Source organism: Macrosteles quadrilineatus, unplaced genomic scaffold, assembly GCF_028750875.1.
Source record: "Macrosteles quadrilineatus isolate MER2022 unplaced genomic scaffold, UCM_ALF_1.0 Scaffold_2__2_contigs__length_208266976, whole genome shotgun sequence".
Taxonomy (NCBI): Eukaryota; Metazoa; Arthropoda; class Insecta; order Hemiptera; family Cicadellidae; genus Macrosteles; species Macrosteles quadrilineatus.
Genome location: NW_026542595.1, coordinates 73,029,296 through 73,046,024, shown reverse-complemented (window position 1 = coordinate 73,046,024; position 16,729 = coordinate 73,029,296). Strand labels below are relative to the sequence as shown.

The following is a 16,729-nucleotide window of genomic DNA, read 5'->3' as shown; positions in this document are numbered from 1 at the left end:
AGTTTGTTAAAAGGAATTTTTGAAAAGTAAAGCTAGTCTGGTAAAGTCTTATCTATAAATTAGTATATTTTGAATGATTAAAAGAAATTATTGTAAGTTAGTAGGCCAGATTGGTAGCTAAATTTATTTAAAGTTTATTTGAGAGTTTCATGTATTATTGTTGATGTTTTGTTGTTGTTTTTTTTTTTAATAGTCAATTACAGCTCGTTTCTCTCAAATGGTGCGTTGTTCTTGAACCTCCATCCATGGTTCTCACTATGTTTGTTTTTCTTTTGGTGGGCCGCTCCTCGGGCCAGCACATGGATTTACGCTTCCAAGTCGTTGGCCTGGGTGCGGGTACGAGGGCGAGATGACGTAACACTAACGGTCTATGACTGTAAGACAGTATTTGTATGGTCCTGCTGGTGGTAAAAGCCCAATTATGTCAACATGGATGTGCTCAAAGCATGATGATGGTAAAGAAAATGTTCCTAGAGGAGCATGAACATGTCGTGTTACCTTGCAACGTTGGCATCGCTCACGAGTACGAGCCCGCTTTATGCGCTATATCAGCAAGTTTATCAAGTGGAAGATCATTTTGAGCTGTGAGAATCGCTTGAATGTTAACAGGGAGACGACGTAGCCAGAGTGCTCGAAGGATGTTGTCCTGTAGTTGGGCTGGACCGAGCAGAGTACGTAGGTGGCGTAAAAACTGCGATGGCTTGCGATCTGCGATATCTTCGTCACTTATCAACTGGCGAACACATTCTTCTTCACTATTAGAAAGCCTTTCAATTAGCTTCGAACGAAGTACCGCGTAACGATTTGTTGCAGGCGGATTTGTGATTATGTCCTCTACTTCCACTGCGTAACGTGTTTCAAGCTGAGAAACGACGTAGTGAAACCGAGTGTCATCATTTGTGATGCCTGAGATGGCAAACTAGGAATCTACCTGAGCGAACCATAGACTAGGTCGATCGGCCCAGAATGGTGGAAGCTTTACTGCAACTCGATTCACTGATACATTACCAGGGTCGTTGCGTTGCTGAACGTTGGTGGAAAGTCCATTTTGTTGCTCCCGTAGATTCGCCAATTGAGCTTCGATTTCTTCTAGCGACATTGGTAATATTGGTGTATGAATGTCGTGCTTCTTGTTGTCGTTATTCGGGGTCACCAATATATAGGGTGTGTAATCTGTATGAAATAATATCACCATTATATGAACGAATATTTGATACAGTTTTATTTGTAAACCAATGAAGAAATGTGTTGAATTATAACATAGTCAAAACTGGGACGGGTGGCGTCGTCCTGTAATCCAGCTACTTGGAGGTCACGGATTGTGGATATTTATAGGCATGCACTGTGGATGGGATACTCCCTGGTGTGGATTAACGTCCGCACTAGTGAGTACTACTACTATCAGCAGTACTATCCTGATAATTAGACCAATTCGTATATACCAAGGAAAAAATGTGGTTCGGATTCCACTATAAACTGTAGGTCCCTTAGTTGCCATTAGCTGTTTGGGCTATTAATTAACAGCTGTGTCTAAGGAATGTCGGCCTTAGTCACTAACAAGACTACAAGATCGCGCCACTCATCCTACACTCATCTCCATTCATACTTGGCTTAAAATACCTACATAGTATGGTCGCCATTTCATAAGAAAGTAAAAAGTATAAAGTAAAGTATAAACATTTTAACAAAAACAAGCAACAGCTGTTTCATGATAAATAAAGGCAACACAGATGTGGCCTAGTTGACGCCTAACGCCACAATTTTCTATTTTGAAAATTAAGCGACATATGGAGCTTGAAAATAGTAAATTTTTCAAAATTCAAAGTAGGAAAATTTTACTCTGATGGATTGATATTAAAAATTTTAAATTTTAAATAGCTAGTGATTATCATCTTATTTTTCCACACCTGAATGCCAATTTTGGTGAGAATCGCATTACCCATTCTCCCTGTGAATTGGTACCAAAGAAGAAAAATTTACTACTTTCAAGCTCCATATCTCGTTTAATATTCAAAATATTTTTTTCCTTATATATATTAGTATCTCTAATTTTTAGTGCAATTGAACAATAACAAAAAATCAGACATGACAATTTTCGACCAACCACCATTAACACATCAGTTGAAGAGAGCTTAAGGTACGCGTTTAATTGATTTTTCAGGTCCCTTTACATCTTTAAAACTAAAACTAAGTGATGGACTAAGTTGTAGCTATATATTACAACGTTCAGTTTATTCGTGGTCAACCTTCATCCAAGTTATGAGTTTATTACAGAAAGATACGTGGTATTCGCAGGTACAATTTTACGACCAAGACACTATAAATGGGACGAATGGTCATAAAACTTTGAACGATTATCATTAGCCAAAGTTGAAACTTTCCCTGCACTAAACCTGACAAACGTCCTCGATACGATTACTGGGACTTGAGCCAGTCTGTCCTGGGACTGAACTGCCCTACCTTCACCTACTGCCTACAGACTGTCCTGGACCTGACTTGTAGCACCTACTGCGCTTTAAGTTGTGGCTCCAACATAGATTAGTCATACAACACAGTTCTCTGGCAAACATTATTCAACTATGCGTTTTGTAAAACTGAAGCAGATAAACGTTATGTTCATGTTGAAACGTTCTTTGTCTTGCTTTATTCAAGACCATAATCAAAATAATTTACTATCACAGGCATTTCATTAGGGAGTAGAGAAAATCTACAAGATACGATTCCAGATGATTTAAACCAAAATGCCGTTTAACGTTGCCCACAAATTGGCGATTTTGTTCTGCAATATCAAAAACTGTGGCTAAATAGTGGCAAGATCAGGGCTTGGACTGTACTCTTGTAAAAACGTCAAAATCCCACAATGTCGTGGAAATACACAAAGAAAGATAAACTGCTTTTGTCCCCTCCTGGAATTTTAAGATCTCTAATATTTTTGTTTTAATAACTGATTGTTTAGATCCATGTCAACTAGTTTCATAATCGGTACAATAAATAATGTCAACATTGATCACTTCCCTGGCTTGCAGCCAATGACTGTAACGTCATTGTATATGAATCATCAGTCAAGTTACTTAGGTTTATAGGTTATAGGTGTTACTTGTGCAACTAACCACTCATGTACAGTAAAGTAACGTCCCACACCTAACACCAACACTCACCTTTGCTAAATTAATTGATTCAGACATCGAAACTCCTCTTGTTTTTCACGTACATCAGTGTTTACATTTTAAAGCACACTCCTTGATAAATGGCCTACTCCTTACGAGGAAGATGGATACCCACAAAAAATTAATTCAAATAAAACTTGTCCATCACTTTTAAGGACTTTGACGGCTAACCTTTTACTCTTGCAAAGGTAGACAATGTTACATTATAGACCTTCAACTGCAGCCCACTGTTTTCGTCCTACACCTCACTGGCGCCGAATACTGACTCTACTAACACAAATACTATTGTGAAATGTCTCCTTATCTTACACATAATGAATCAAAATATATTACAACCTAGCTTGTGCTTTTATCCAAGAACTATAAAAACTACTGTAATATAGGTGAATACTAAAATGTAACTACTGTAGATGACTGCTTGGTCAAAAGCTAGTCACAGCATTTATTATAAAATACTTAATTTAAGTTTTTTTTTGGAAGTGAATTCAACCCACCGTACATTATTTTTCCTGCAAACGTACGTTTTAGAAATACGTAGAGTAGGAGAATTTTCAATCACTAAAATAGTACTGAAATGATTTGTACTTAATTCTGTAGTCATCAATTATGCTCTTAGACCAATAAAAAGGTAAATTAAGAAAAAGTGTTGTTATTATTCTAATTAATCATATTATTTATTATTAGTGATTATTATATTATAGTCATGAAACAGACTATCACAATAGATTTCCCCCGAGCCTTTTTTTAGGGAACCCCCAACTTCTCATTGTTTTCCGTGATATCATCCTAGTGGTCATCGTAACACTGCAATAGTATAATGAATGCCCTGTTGAACAGTTTAAATGGTCGTTTGATGCTAATAAACAGGTAGATTCGGTCAGTTATTATTCTCAAGGATAAAAGAGGCTATCTCAATAATCACATGGTGATAAGTAGAAACACTTCCTCCGTCTCGTGCACTTCTTGAACCGGAAAACCTTGTCCTTGAAACCAACATGAGCCATTAAGATATTAGTTTATTAATTGTTGTACGGGTTTCCATGGAGTTCAATATAGATATGAAATAGAGTTTACTCGATAGACCATTGGTTCTCTAACCAGCCTTAGGTTCCTAAACATAAATAAATCATAGATGACTCAAGAAATAGTTCAACAGCCATTTTGTCAATAAAAAAGGAAGTTAACCTTAGTAAAATCACAGCAAACAGTAATTCTGAGACAATAACTGAAAAACGTAAAATATAAGTTTTAAATCACAATTAAACACTTCGAAAAATAAAAATATTCACTCTTAAAATTAATTAAAAAGTAATGAGGTATTTGTGCTACAATTTTCATTGTGTAGCAAATGCATTTAAACATTTTCAAGATCAAAATGTTAATACAGTTCAGTGGTTTGATTTAAATTAAAACAAACGTGTATGTCATTGGTCTAAAGAATATTCCTAGAATATTAGAAAGACTTTTGACGTAACCATAACACACATGTTGGTAGCCCTGGGCCATAATCATAAGCAGGCTGGCCAACGTTACGTCATTCACACATATTACACCACTGGTTCTGGTGTTGAGTTACATTCTAAGAATATAAAAGGTACTGAAAACATTTGTCGTGGTCTTTATTAAAATTTAAAACCGGGGATTTTGCATCAGTATAAAAGGCAACATTAAGTTTAGTAACGTAATGTTGAAAGAGTTTTGATAATAAATTACATAATTAAATATGGTAGTTCATGTTCGAAAAACTAATTGGAGTGAAAACCTAGAAAGGAATCTTAGTGAGCGTTCTCTACAACAAAAAGTTGTCTTCGCCTCCAAGATGTACAAACTAGACAACTTCCCATTAGATGAGGGTTTCTGCTACTGGGCTATCTACAGTAGTAGTGAAATCAAAACGCAATGAAATCAGTTCGAAAGTATTTTTATTCAATTGGATTGCATTAATAAGAATCTTAAAAAAGTAACTATAAAAATAGATTTGGAACTATGAAGAGTTTTACCACAAAGAAAACTTTAAAACACAAATGTACATATTTACTTAACATTTTGACCATTAAAACGCATTTAAACACAAATCTTAAACTTACATTGGTAAACAGAAAAAAATAATCGTTGTCATAAACGGAGGTCAGTTATTATTTCTTTGCTAAGAAAATGTGAGTACAGATAATAGCTTTTCAACTGTAACTACAAAATTAACCTTAATGGTGTTTTAAATTTTAAGTGGTTTGTTATTACCAATATTTTAGTCCAGACCCGAAACTTCGTAAGTATTTTTCGATCAGAGATTCGAAATACAAAACAATTCCACTGTAAACTCAAACCAAAACTATTCAACTAATTTAAAAACAAAGAATACGCTTTTCATCTAGCTCTTCATTCTCCAATGTTCATAGTTATGATTTAGCTGAGAGAAAGTCGGTAATAACCATGAATCGCTTAGAATCACTATCCTCATAGAGTTGATAGTAAAACTGTTTCGAAAGAGCTAAGCTGATTGTCGTAAATGTAAACCTGTCGTACTAGATTCAGCGTTCTTTTAAATCTAACCCAAGAGGTGATAAAAGTCAGGTGATAGTAAAGCAATTGATTAACGGTGGAAATGAACGTCGTACAATCATGATATTGATCATATAATACCAGGAGCTCCTGTATCTTGAGTAGGTGATAAATTTTGTCGCTATTGGTCAGTAAAATTGCTGTGCAAGGGAGGGACGATGTACTGAGGTAGGAACAAATATTATTTTAGTAGAAGGAGGTAGGTCTCCATGGAGTCGAAGTAGCCTTTGGTTGATGATTGAGTAGTGATTTTTTTGGAACTAGAGAAAATACTGGCTGACGTGTTGGATACATTGAAAGCAATCTATCTTCGGCGCAAGCTAGAGTTCTACTGAAGAGGAGGATTTTAACTACTATTCCTCTTTATTTTAGTCATGGATTAAATATACTCCCTTAGTAGGTTTTTCATCCTTCCATAAGGATGACAAATCTAACAGTTTTTGGATGGCGAAAGTAACAATAAAATCGTCTTCAGATGGTCCAGCAGTTGATTTCTTTGTTAGTTTTAACCAGTGCCACTAGAAACGTGTTTTTCTGTCCACTTTAATTTTTACAATTTCAGTTATAATCCAGTAAATTTGTATTTAAATGTACCCCTAGCGGGAAAGTTGTGGGGTAGTTTTGATTTTCACATTTTGCATGTTTTTTGGGGTGCCAAATCCGAATCTGAGGTTTGCTCACAATAATTCCTGACGCAACAATGACAAAAATTAGAATAATGTGAGGAAAATTTGATTTTTTGTAGTTTTTGGCTTATAACTTCTAAAATATCAACTTTTTGTAAATAGTATATATTATTAAAACTAAAGTACACACAACATGCTACAATATGTACCCCTTAAGTGTTAATCTCCGATGAACCGTTTAGGCTCTAGAGCTATTTGAAAATTGGACATGTTGTGTTAATTTGAAAATTTCTTATATTCTTCTGTCAATGTCATATATTCATTGTATATGCCCAGGTAAAGGTCTTATACAAATTCGCAGTGTTATAGCTTTGACTATCAATACAACTTCAGTATCCAATAGTCAATAGGTACTTTATAGGTACCATTGTTAAATTTGTTGTTACTGAATAGTTATTTTTTATTTCCAGAATGTTTACATGATCCGTTGCCGTTTAAATTATCAGCTGTTTCAGAGTTGTAAGTTAAAGGGACAGACTCTGACTGCTCTGACACCTTTTAACTTCTTATTTGTAAAAGCAGATTTGTTGTAGCTGAAAGTTTTTCAGGTGTATAAATCGTAAATATTACAAGGAACTTAGACACTTCTAAATTTATTGTCACGTACGTAGCTAAATTAATTAAGAAACCACAATAACGCAGTAATTCTTTACTGTGTCATAGTGTGCTTCTAGCACAGCTATTGATGTAAAATATTCAATTATAGCTATTGAATTATTGTTTTGAAAGATGGCGTACACGAGAGGTTTAACTAAGACATTAACTTCAACTAAAACGGAAGTGACCTTTTGATAATGGCGCCAACTGAATATAATTGCTTTCTTTATTGATGTTCAAGTAATTTGTCATGAAATATTGTTACAATAAAGGATTGTTTATTTCTTAAAGTGCATTTGTAAACACTTTAAGAGGAATAATCACCACTAATGTGGATTCATTGTTGTTTATGAAAACGGCTTTAAAATGTACAGTACATATTTTTTTAGTCAGTCTAATTATTTATAATGACAGTGCTGTAATTAGTATTTTATTTTACCTGGTACCTTATTATGACTACAAAGACGTATCCAATTTTTTTCACCATTGGTTGGCTACAAACCTTTGTTGGTTAGCATATAAACTTAAAACAATATTTCATAGTTTGAAAAGTAAGGAAATAAAACTCATTCTGGATGAATGGAATGGATGAAAAATGTGTTTTGTAGAATCATTTTTTTTCTCACCTGTGAAACATATTCTTTTTCGAGTGTGAAGCCCTACAACATAATGTAGCCTCCAAAACACCGGGCACAATGTTATCGTGTACACCATTAGTGATAGGAACCCGGACGACCATAAATTTGCATGCATAAATGATAAAAATGTATAAATCATAATTATATCCACTGAATTAAAATAGTTATTTTTTAAACTGAAATTGATCACAATTTATCCAGGTAAAAATGCAGGGTACTCGAAAGGTCGTGGTCTAGATCTTGAGCAACAATGGAGGCATATTATGATCAATCTGTTCCACTTGGCAGCGATTGTGTATCCAGCCACCTGTGTGAGGTGCCTTGCCACCAACCTGAGTATGTCGGTAAAGTGATTGCTTTGTTTTGAGTTATTTTATCCATGTTAATCGATGCAACTTATAAAGTCACAAAACTTGACTACAAGTGGTTAAATAATATCTGTAAACGCCATCATTGTGATTCATCAAAACAATTAGGTTTATTTTCCGTGTTGTAGCATAGTTGGGTTTTTCCGTTTCTTACAAGGAAATTACCCAAATCCTAACCTTGTCACTATATAACATTGAAGTTTTGAGGAACCATCATATGGCATCTGGCTCCAGTTTGGACGCCACTCAAAGACGAATTAGCAGCCTTCACGTGTGATAGCAAGTACTATAACGACTAGATCCAGATAAATTCTTTTTTATGACACATTTATTTTTGGTTTGATATTATTTGTTTACCCGTACTCCATTAGTGAACTCTGTACCATAATTTTATGGATGAAATGTCGATAGTTTTTTATTAGCATTTTCTTGAATACCTATCTACCATTATTATGAGTCAGATGTCGTTGTTGATGATTTTATGTATTATGGCTTATAAATATGTACACTACTCTAAAAGAGCGATGTTCACGATCAAAAATTCTTAAAATCTCAGGATATATGTAATACATTGTGGTTCCTTAAAAATTATCAGACGTTGATATAAAATTTTGTAGTGAAGGTGATATTTTGTTTTGAATGTTTTTCTTTTGTTGTTGTTTTTGTTTTGGGTCAGTTGAAGGCTGAGACCACGTGGCTATTGTTGTATCTATTTTAACATCCATTCTATCCTCCAACATCTTATAATATTGGTAAAAACACATACAGTATAACGTTTCGTTAATCTTAATTTTTATTGTGATTTTTACAAATTATCGTTGACTATTTCTTTTTTCGGCTTATCTTTTTATCTTTGAGTAGAAGTGAGATTAATTAAATAAATATATTTCCATTCAGATGAGACGATTTATTTGTAAAACAGTATAGTGAGAAGTTTTTTAAACAAAGTAAATGTAATTAATCATTTTAATAAATGGGAGTAGCTTAGAACTGCGCAACGTACTCCATGTAGCATATACACATTTTAAAAGCTTTTTTTACCAATATAACGACAATAGGTCAACATAAGGAATATGTAATATCGTATTGGTCAGTGATTTAAAGGTGATTTAAAATTCTGAATTAGTAACTCAGATAAGCGTCACCAATCATATTGCAAAGTAATAAACAAAACCTATATTACGATTATTGGTAAATTATGGGGAATATAAGTGATCAATTTGAATTTACAGTCAAAAGAAGCTAGAGAGACTATAAAATAAACGAACAAATGACTTATTGTTTTAATGACTGGCCAAGAAACAGAAAACAAGAAGAAATCAAGCAAAATGAATATTAACAAAACTAAAGATTAAAATTCTGGGAAAAAATAATACAGAAAAAAATAAAACTATAAAATGCACAAAATTCAACCAAAAATATCAAAATTTGTAAGAAATTGAAATAGAACGTTCAAAAAAATTATCTACAATTAATTTTTAATCCAACTGAAAAAAAGTGTTTTGCTTACCTGGGAGAGTTAATCACAAAACACTGAAATGGTTTCACAGACCGGTCACTTGGACATGTTGGCGGAGCAAGAGTCGCGAAGTGACTGAGCGAGTGATCACTTTCACCACCGTAGCAGCTTGCGTCACTGCTACAGATCTGCCAAGGGTCGGTGGAGGTGTGGGTGTGTGGGGACAAAGTGTTGGGGTCAAAGTGAACATGCAGCTATTAAACTATGGTCCAATACAGTACAATGTGTAGGTGTGTGGGGACAAAGTGTTGGGGTCACAAAGTGAACATGCAGCTATAAAACTATGGTCAAATACAGTAGAATGTGTGGGTGTGTGTGTGTGGGGAGAAAGTGTTGGGGTCACAAAGTAAACATGCAACCATGAAACTATGGTCCAATACAGTAGAATGTGTGGGTGTGTGTGTGGACAAAGTGTTGGGTTCACAAAGTGAACATGCAGCTATGAATCTATGGTCCAATACAGTAGAATGTGTGGATGTGTGGGGACAAAGTGTTGGGGTCACAAAGTAAACATGCAGCTATAGAACTACGTTCCAAAACAGTAGAATGTGTTGGTGTGTGGGATCAAAGTGATGGGGCTTTAAGTGAACATGCTACCATAAAACTATGGTCCAATACAGTAGAATGTGTGGGTGTGTGTGGGGACAAAGTGTTGGGTTCACAAAGTGAACATGCAGCTATGAATCTATGGTCCAATACAGTAGAATGTGTGGATGTGTGGGGACAAAGTGTTGGGGTCACAAAGTAAACATGCAGCTATAAAACTACGGCCCAATATAGTAGAATGTGTGGGTGTGTGGGGACAAAGTGTTGGGGTCACAAAGTGAACATGCAGCTATAAAACTATGGCCCAATATAGTAGAATGTGTGGGTGTGTGGGGACAAAGTGTTGGGGTCACAAAGTGAACATGCATCTATGAAACTATGGCCCAATACAGTAGAATGTGTGGGTGTGTGTGGGGACAAAGTGTTGGGGTCACAAAGTGAACATGCATCTATGAAACTATGGCCCAATACAGTAGAATGTGTGGGTGTGTGTGGGGACAAAGTGTTGGGGTCACAAAGTGAACATGCATCTATGAAACTATGGTCCAATACATGGGCATAAAGTGAGCATGCTACCATAAAACTATGGTCCAAAACGGTAAAATGCGAGTGTAGATGTTTGTGTGTACGGGGATAGATGTTTAGAGGAATTGTGAATATCTTACCATTCTAGCTTTCTAACTGAAAAATCTAATATAGGCCCTCAAGTTACAGTCCATTCCTTGTATTATAGATGGAGTCAAAACTTGAAGGAACTCTGTACCCTCAAATCAAGGCAGTATCATCAACCAAATAGCCATTAATGTTTCGTTGGATTTTTACCTAAGATTATTAAGATCGCCCCGGTATGGATCATAAACAACAAATGACGTTTTTGGCCCGAAAGTAAACAAAACCCCTAAACTAAAAGCATTAATTGACATATGGTTTTGTTCATTTTCGGGCAAAAAACATCATTTGTTTATGTTTATGATCCATACCGGGTCTTTTCTTTTCTAGTATTCGTGAGATCGCCTACACCCCACAAGATTCTTCTTTGTTTCGATAGAGAATTTTGTAGTTCATAATTGGTTATTAGTGTTTATGAAAATATCATAGCGTTCTAATTTTGGTTGTATTACAATCTATGGCAACAAAGGGATTTCGGCAGAGTAAGATTTCTAGTACAGAGAAATTTAGTTTCATCTAAGTATCTTTTCTTTTCATGTTCTCTTGATAAGACCTAAGGTTGGCTTTGAACGATCAAATAATGGTACATTAGCGAATAGTGCAATTCGAACCTCGGCTTCCAAGATGTCCCGCACTCTTACAAATACTACTGTCAAACCAGACAGTTTCCTGGTTTGAAAGGAAAATTTGTATTTAACTTATGGTATTGTGAAGAATATAAAACTACCTTAGCTCATGATAGGGAAATCACTGGACAGTTTCCTTTTAGCATTTAAGAATGGAAACTGGACTAAAAGATGGAAATTCTCCTCAAGTAAGATAAACCTAAATCTAATCCCTAATCTGAAATGACTTTCACGCATAATTCACCGTATGACCTTGATTCCCTTTCAGTTCACCGTAGATGTGTCCAACATGTTGTGTGAGCAGTGTGCATTTTAACATGTTCTTCTTAGAATAATTCGATACCGTCAGCGAAAAAGTGTCATAACCCATTCATACCCAAAGAAAGTTCAGACATGTCTTAACATCAAGATTCTAAATAAACATCTCAAAGATCGAAGGAACAGTTGGTTTTAATGGATGGAAGTGACATTTGATATCTCACAGACCTATATAAGATCCCAGCAATGATAGTGAAGAAGAAAGCCAAGGCAAAGAACCTCATGACTGGTGCACGATGTAGAATAAACCAGTATGCCTGGAGACCCGGCAATTTAATATGCTGCAGTTAATAAGGAAATAATTAGTCTACCTCGGTTGACTAATCCTGCACCTAATTGCCCAATGTTTCATCAACATCACTTGTATAACACTTGATTGGTCTGATACTGCTGCTGTGTTGCTTTAATCCCTACTAGGTAATCTACTTTGTCAGTATGTGAGTAATCTTTTCATTAACGTGAGGAAATACGCTTTGACATTTTGCAGGAAATAAGTAAAAAGATTCTTAAAATTAAAATTAATAGTAATTGACTAAGACAAGCTCATGTTAAAGTACATGGCACGAGAATTGGTTAATATAACTGGTACACAACGTTGTCAATAACTAGTTAACTAAGATTGGAATTTTTAAGTTTTAAAAGCACTAAAAGCATTAATTTCCCTGGAATAATGTTTCAAATAAATTTCCATTTCATCAAACCTATTTTGTTAAAACTGTTTTCCCAAGTATTTGCTTAATTTCACGTCACACTTATTGATGATGAATCTAAAACGTGGACGTTAAACACATGAATACTTCAGGACCATTAACAATCGTGGGGGGGCGTAACTGCGACCATTGATTCAAGAAAGTAGTTATTCAGTCATCAATTATTTATACTGTGTTGCATACAGCTATCACTCCTAATAGATAAAACCACGCCGCAGCAAACCTGCAGACTAAGCGAATTCTATTTGCCTAATTGAATTTTCACTGAAATAATATATCAATAAATTTTTTTATTTATTCTCAATTTAAGTAACATTATAAACAAATTGAGAAAGCTTATGTTTTAGGGTAAAAATGGGGAAACCCTTTTTACACCCCATAAAAACCCCCATAAACCCCCATTCCCGTTGTCCGGTCATGCTGGTTCGTGAACTCGTTTGTAGGTTTACATGTTATACAGAATTTCTTCAAAATCGGATAATTTTTGCTCGAGTTATCACAGAGTTACATCATCGAGTCTTCTGCTAAGTACACATATATATGTGTGAATTTTAACGAATTGTGTTTTTAGCTTCTGGCCTCCATGTCTTGTCCGGTTCCGGATCCATGTGTAAGACCTATGATAATAGCTTATTCCCTATTTAGAAAGTTCGCTAAAAGAATACATAGCCTACATAAATTATAATAAACACATAAAGTAAAGATGATATAAGATTTCCTAACACAAAACCATTGGGCTGCAATAACATGAACTGGTTCACAGAATGGTTTATTTTACGTAGTATACTTTCTTCGTCTTCGTAGTCGCGGAAGTAATTTTAGGTTGTAATCTTGTGGTACGAAGCAATTCAGTTTTGATTTTGGTTCTAGTTCTCTCTTAACGAAAATCTAACATCTTACACGCCTTTTATGGCACAGCGAAAGAATTACGTGATTACGCTGGGTAGAAAACCGGTCAAAACCCACAAGCTGACCGGTGTGGTTTAGATATACAATTCCGGATTATAATTTTGACAGATATGATGAAAAATAATATAAAACTACTGTTAGAAATGGTAAATATTACAGAAAAAATATCCGGGGGAAGTCAATACCGAAAGGAATTTTAATATCGATGGTAAAGAAAAAAACTTTCCCAAGCTAAGAAAAAAAAGAGTCACGGTGATTGGATCAACAGTTTTTAATTTAAAAAGGACATAGACCAGAGGCCTACATGCAAAGCAAAGGTTGACAAGACTCAAGATTAAAGTGTACAGTTTGGAGGGGATTTCAACCCTGATAACATCTTCTGTTGTATCATTGTGTTTGTTGATATTTGCATGTTTATATCTGTAACCTCTACTACACAAGTCCGTTCGCCGGTAGAAGGCACCTCCCAGACCTCCAATACAGGATATCATTTACCTTGTCCTTGATCTCAATCCTGGCCAAGCGTTGTCTGGTAATTTAATGACTCCAGTCAATCACTTTGTTTACTTAATGTTGGTACAAATGTTAACAAAAATCAGATAAACAATGAATGAAAATAGCGTAAGTGATCTGTGTAGCTTTGTCAGGTAAGTTAAGCTATTTCTGTAGCCAATACCACTAACAACCCACAACCCTACTGACTGCTGGATACAGTTTCATACCATCAAACAGCAACCCACTTGCATCAGGACAGAACTGAGTTCATTCTAATTACTAGAGCAGTACCTAAGTCAATTTCTGTGTTAGCAATTTCGTAGTAAAAAACTTATTTAAAGTTTGATAAATGATCCCGGTCAAGTAACAGATGTCCTAGTTTAAATATCTGATCCTATTGATTCTTCTCTACTCCTTCATTCATCATCGTTATTAACTAGGTACCCTGCTGAGGCGGTGACGTAACTAGTAATTAATGAATAGTAGTAGTAGTAATGAATGAATCCACGAAGGTATATTTGTGGAGTTTTTAAGAAATCACACCAAACTACTTCAGTCGGGGCCTTCATTTGGTTTGTTGTAAAAGTAAACACCTATGAATTTAAAATGAAGTATACTTTTTGTAAATATGCAATATTGCATTGTTGGTTGAAACGCGTGGAAATCGACCTTAACACAGTGAATGGTGGATTATGTCCAGACAACTGTGAAACATGTCGTCAGTTGTCGCGCTTTAACTGATTTTAATGTTGTGGTTGTTTTTTAATAATATTTAGGATTGAATCTTTTTCATTTTTATTGTATATTTAAATAACAACGCTTAATAATTTCATTAGTAAAGAAATTAAAAACTTAAAAGAGTAGCATTATCATTAAGAAGGAGTAAAAAATTCAAAGTTATTTCAACAAAAATATATTCTTTAAAATATCAAACTCCATAAACGTTGCACATGAATGAATCAATTTTTAACCTTTACAGACAAAATATACGTACAAACAATGAAATATGTTAACCATAATATGATCATAAATTTTACAAAGAAAAAAATTTAATTCAATCCCAAGAAATATTTTGTACTACAGTTTGATACGTCAATTAAAACAAACTCTAATTTCCAAACATGATGGTAAGTAGTTCATACGAAAACTAATGTAGAATTCACAACCAACCCCCTCCACTTATATACACTTTTATCACAAGGTGTTCCATTACCAGTAGCAAGTGTAATACAAGTGTACAGTCGCAAGTGTTATGTTATTGTAAACCTTATTAACAGGTAGTAGTGGAATGTGGTCAGGGTCGTTGCAGGCAAGTGCTACTCTTGTAACAGAATACCAACCCACTCGATGTGTCTATGAGCGCACACAAACACACAGACACCCAAGTCTATCTGTCTGTCTGTTGTCACATAAAGGTCAGCCTGCGATTGATTGATGGGGTTAATATTACACTAGAGTGTAACATATGAAAATACAACCGTTACGCAAGGTTACTGCAACAGTTATGCAAGTCTGGTAATAATAGATCCCTGCGGTACAGCAAGATTGTAAGGCCCAGAAATTTATTACATGAAACATACCGTTGTTTGTGGGATGGTTGGAATTGAGCGTTACGTAATATGTGTATTGTAGGGTGCAATGTTCAGTAATTTTATGTGAGTATGATGAAGCAGTGAATGTAACAAAATATTATTTGAATATAAAACAAACATCATTTGTCTTAAAACTGCATTTACTTTGTGCTTGATTTTTTTAAACGACATAAATGAGGAGATTCTTGCATTACTTCATACCATTGACTATTAGAGACCAGGGAAGACATCTTATCTATCTCGACCAGCTGTAGTAAATTATTTGCAGAGTGTGCTAAAGCCTAATTTTGTTCCTTTCCTACTTATTTTTATCTATACCATGGTAGGTGATAAAATATGAAAGATACTTAAGTTTACAATAAATTGCCCTTTAATTTTTTTTTTTAAAAGGTTGGTGCAACATAAGTTCAGCAATTGACAACGCACAATCCGTTGGAAGTTTAAGAATCCCATTTATGTTCTAAAACTAAAGACAGCAACATCATACCGGAATGTCTAGTTCTAATCTATAGTCAATGAATATAGACATTTGCCCACTCATAAGATAATTAGGAGTTAAATATTCCATCCACGTGTTGCTGTCACACACAGGTTGCTTAAGAAACATACTTAACTAATGTGCATGAACTTATCATGGTAACCCATTGACCCATATGAAATACAAAGAATCTGAGAGATAACATTGGAGTGTATTTTGGATGAGGTCTGTCATCCGAATCACTTAACACATTTAGTCACATTATATTTACAAATTAATCATACTCTTTAAATTATATTACCATTTTGTGTAGTGATTTATTGTGAATACTACGAGAATAGCCATTTGCATTTACTATGATTGAAATATAAACCAAGTATTCATTTAACATTAAGGGTATATTGAAAAACTTTAGTATGGTTTCTGATAGAATAATTTAATGTTCAATTATTTAAATTTATCGAGTTATTAATGTTTGCTAGACAATGAACAACCCCATAAAGAACAGCCGCATAATATAGATGTTTTTAAAATTCAAACAGTGGCCTTGACCTCACAATAATTTCTGTAATTCGCCCAAAAAGTTTCTACACTGGAATCTGATAATAAAATATTATGCCTTTAAGCATTATGTAAAACTTTGTAGCTTGATTCGGCAAAGCTCCTATACTATTGAGTTTTCCCGAAAGAATTGTAATAAACATTGGAATGAATAATAATAAATATTGGAATAAATTTCAAATTTCATCAAAAGCCATTAATTTTCTCAGAATCCTGTTAACAAATATATCACATTTCTGTTTGGAATAAATGAGAGGAAAACATACAAATGCAATTCTTTTACACTAGAAA

At 34.6% G+C, this 16,729-nt stretch overlaps 1 protein-coding gene across 1 annotated transcript in view; it reads right to left on the bottom strand.

Annotated features, from left to right (window-relative positions):
* Positions 1 to 9,659, bottom strand: part of LOC128985577 (alpha-N-acetylgalactosaminidase) — a 53,583-nt gene extending 43,924 nt beyond the window's left edge. The window contains exon 1 of the mRNA XM_054405190.1: positions 9,526 to 9,659. The gene's annotated coding sequence lies outside the window, so the exon portion shown is untranslated. The remainder of the gene's footprint in view (positions 1 to 9,525) is intronic.
* Between the last annotated feature and the right edge of the window lie 7,070 nt (positions 9,660 to 16,729).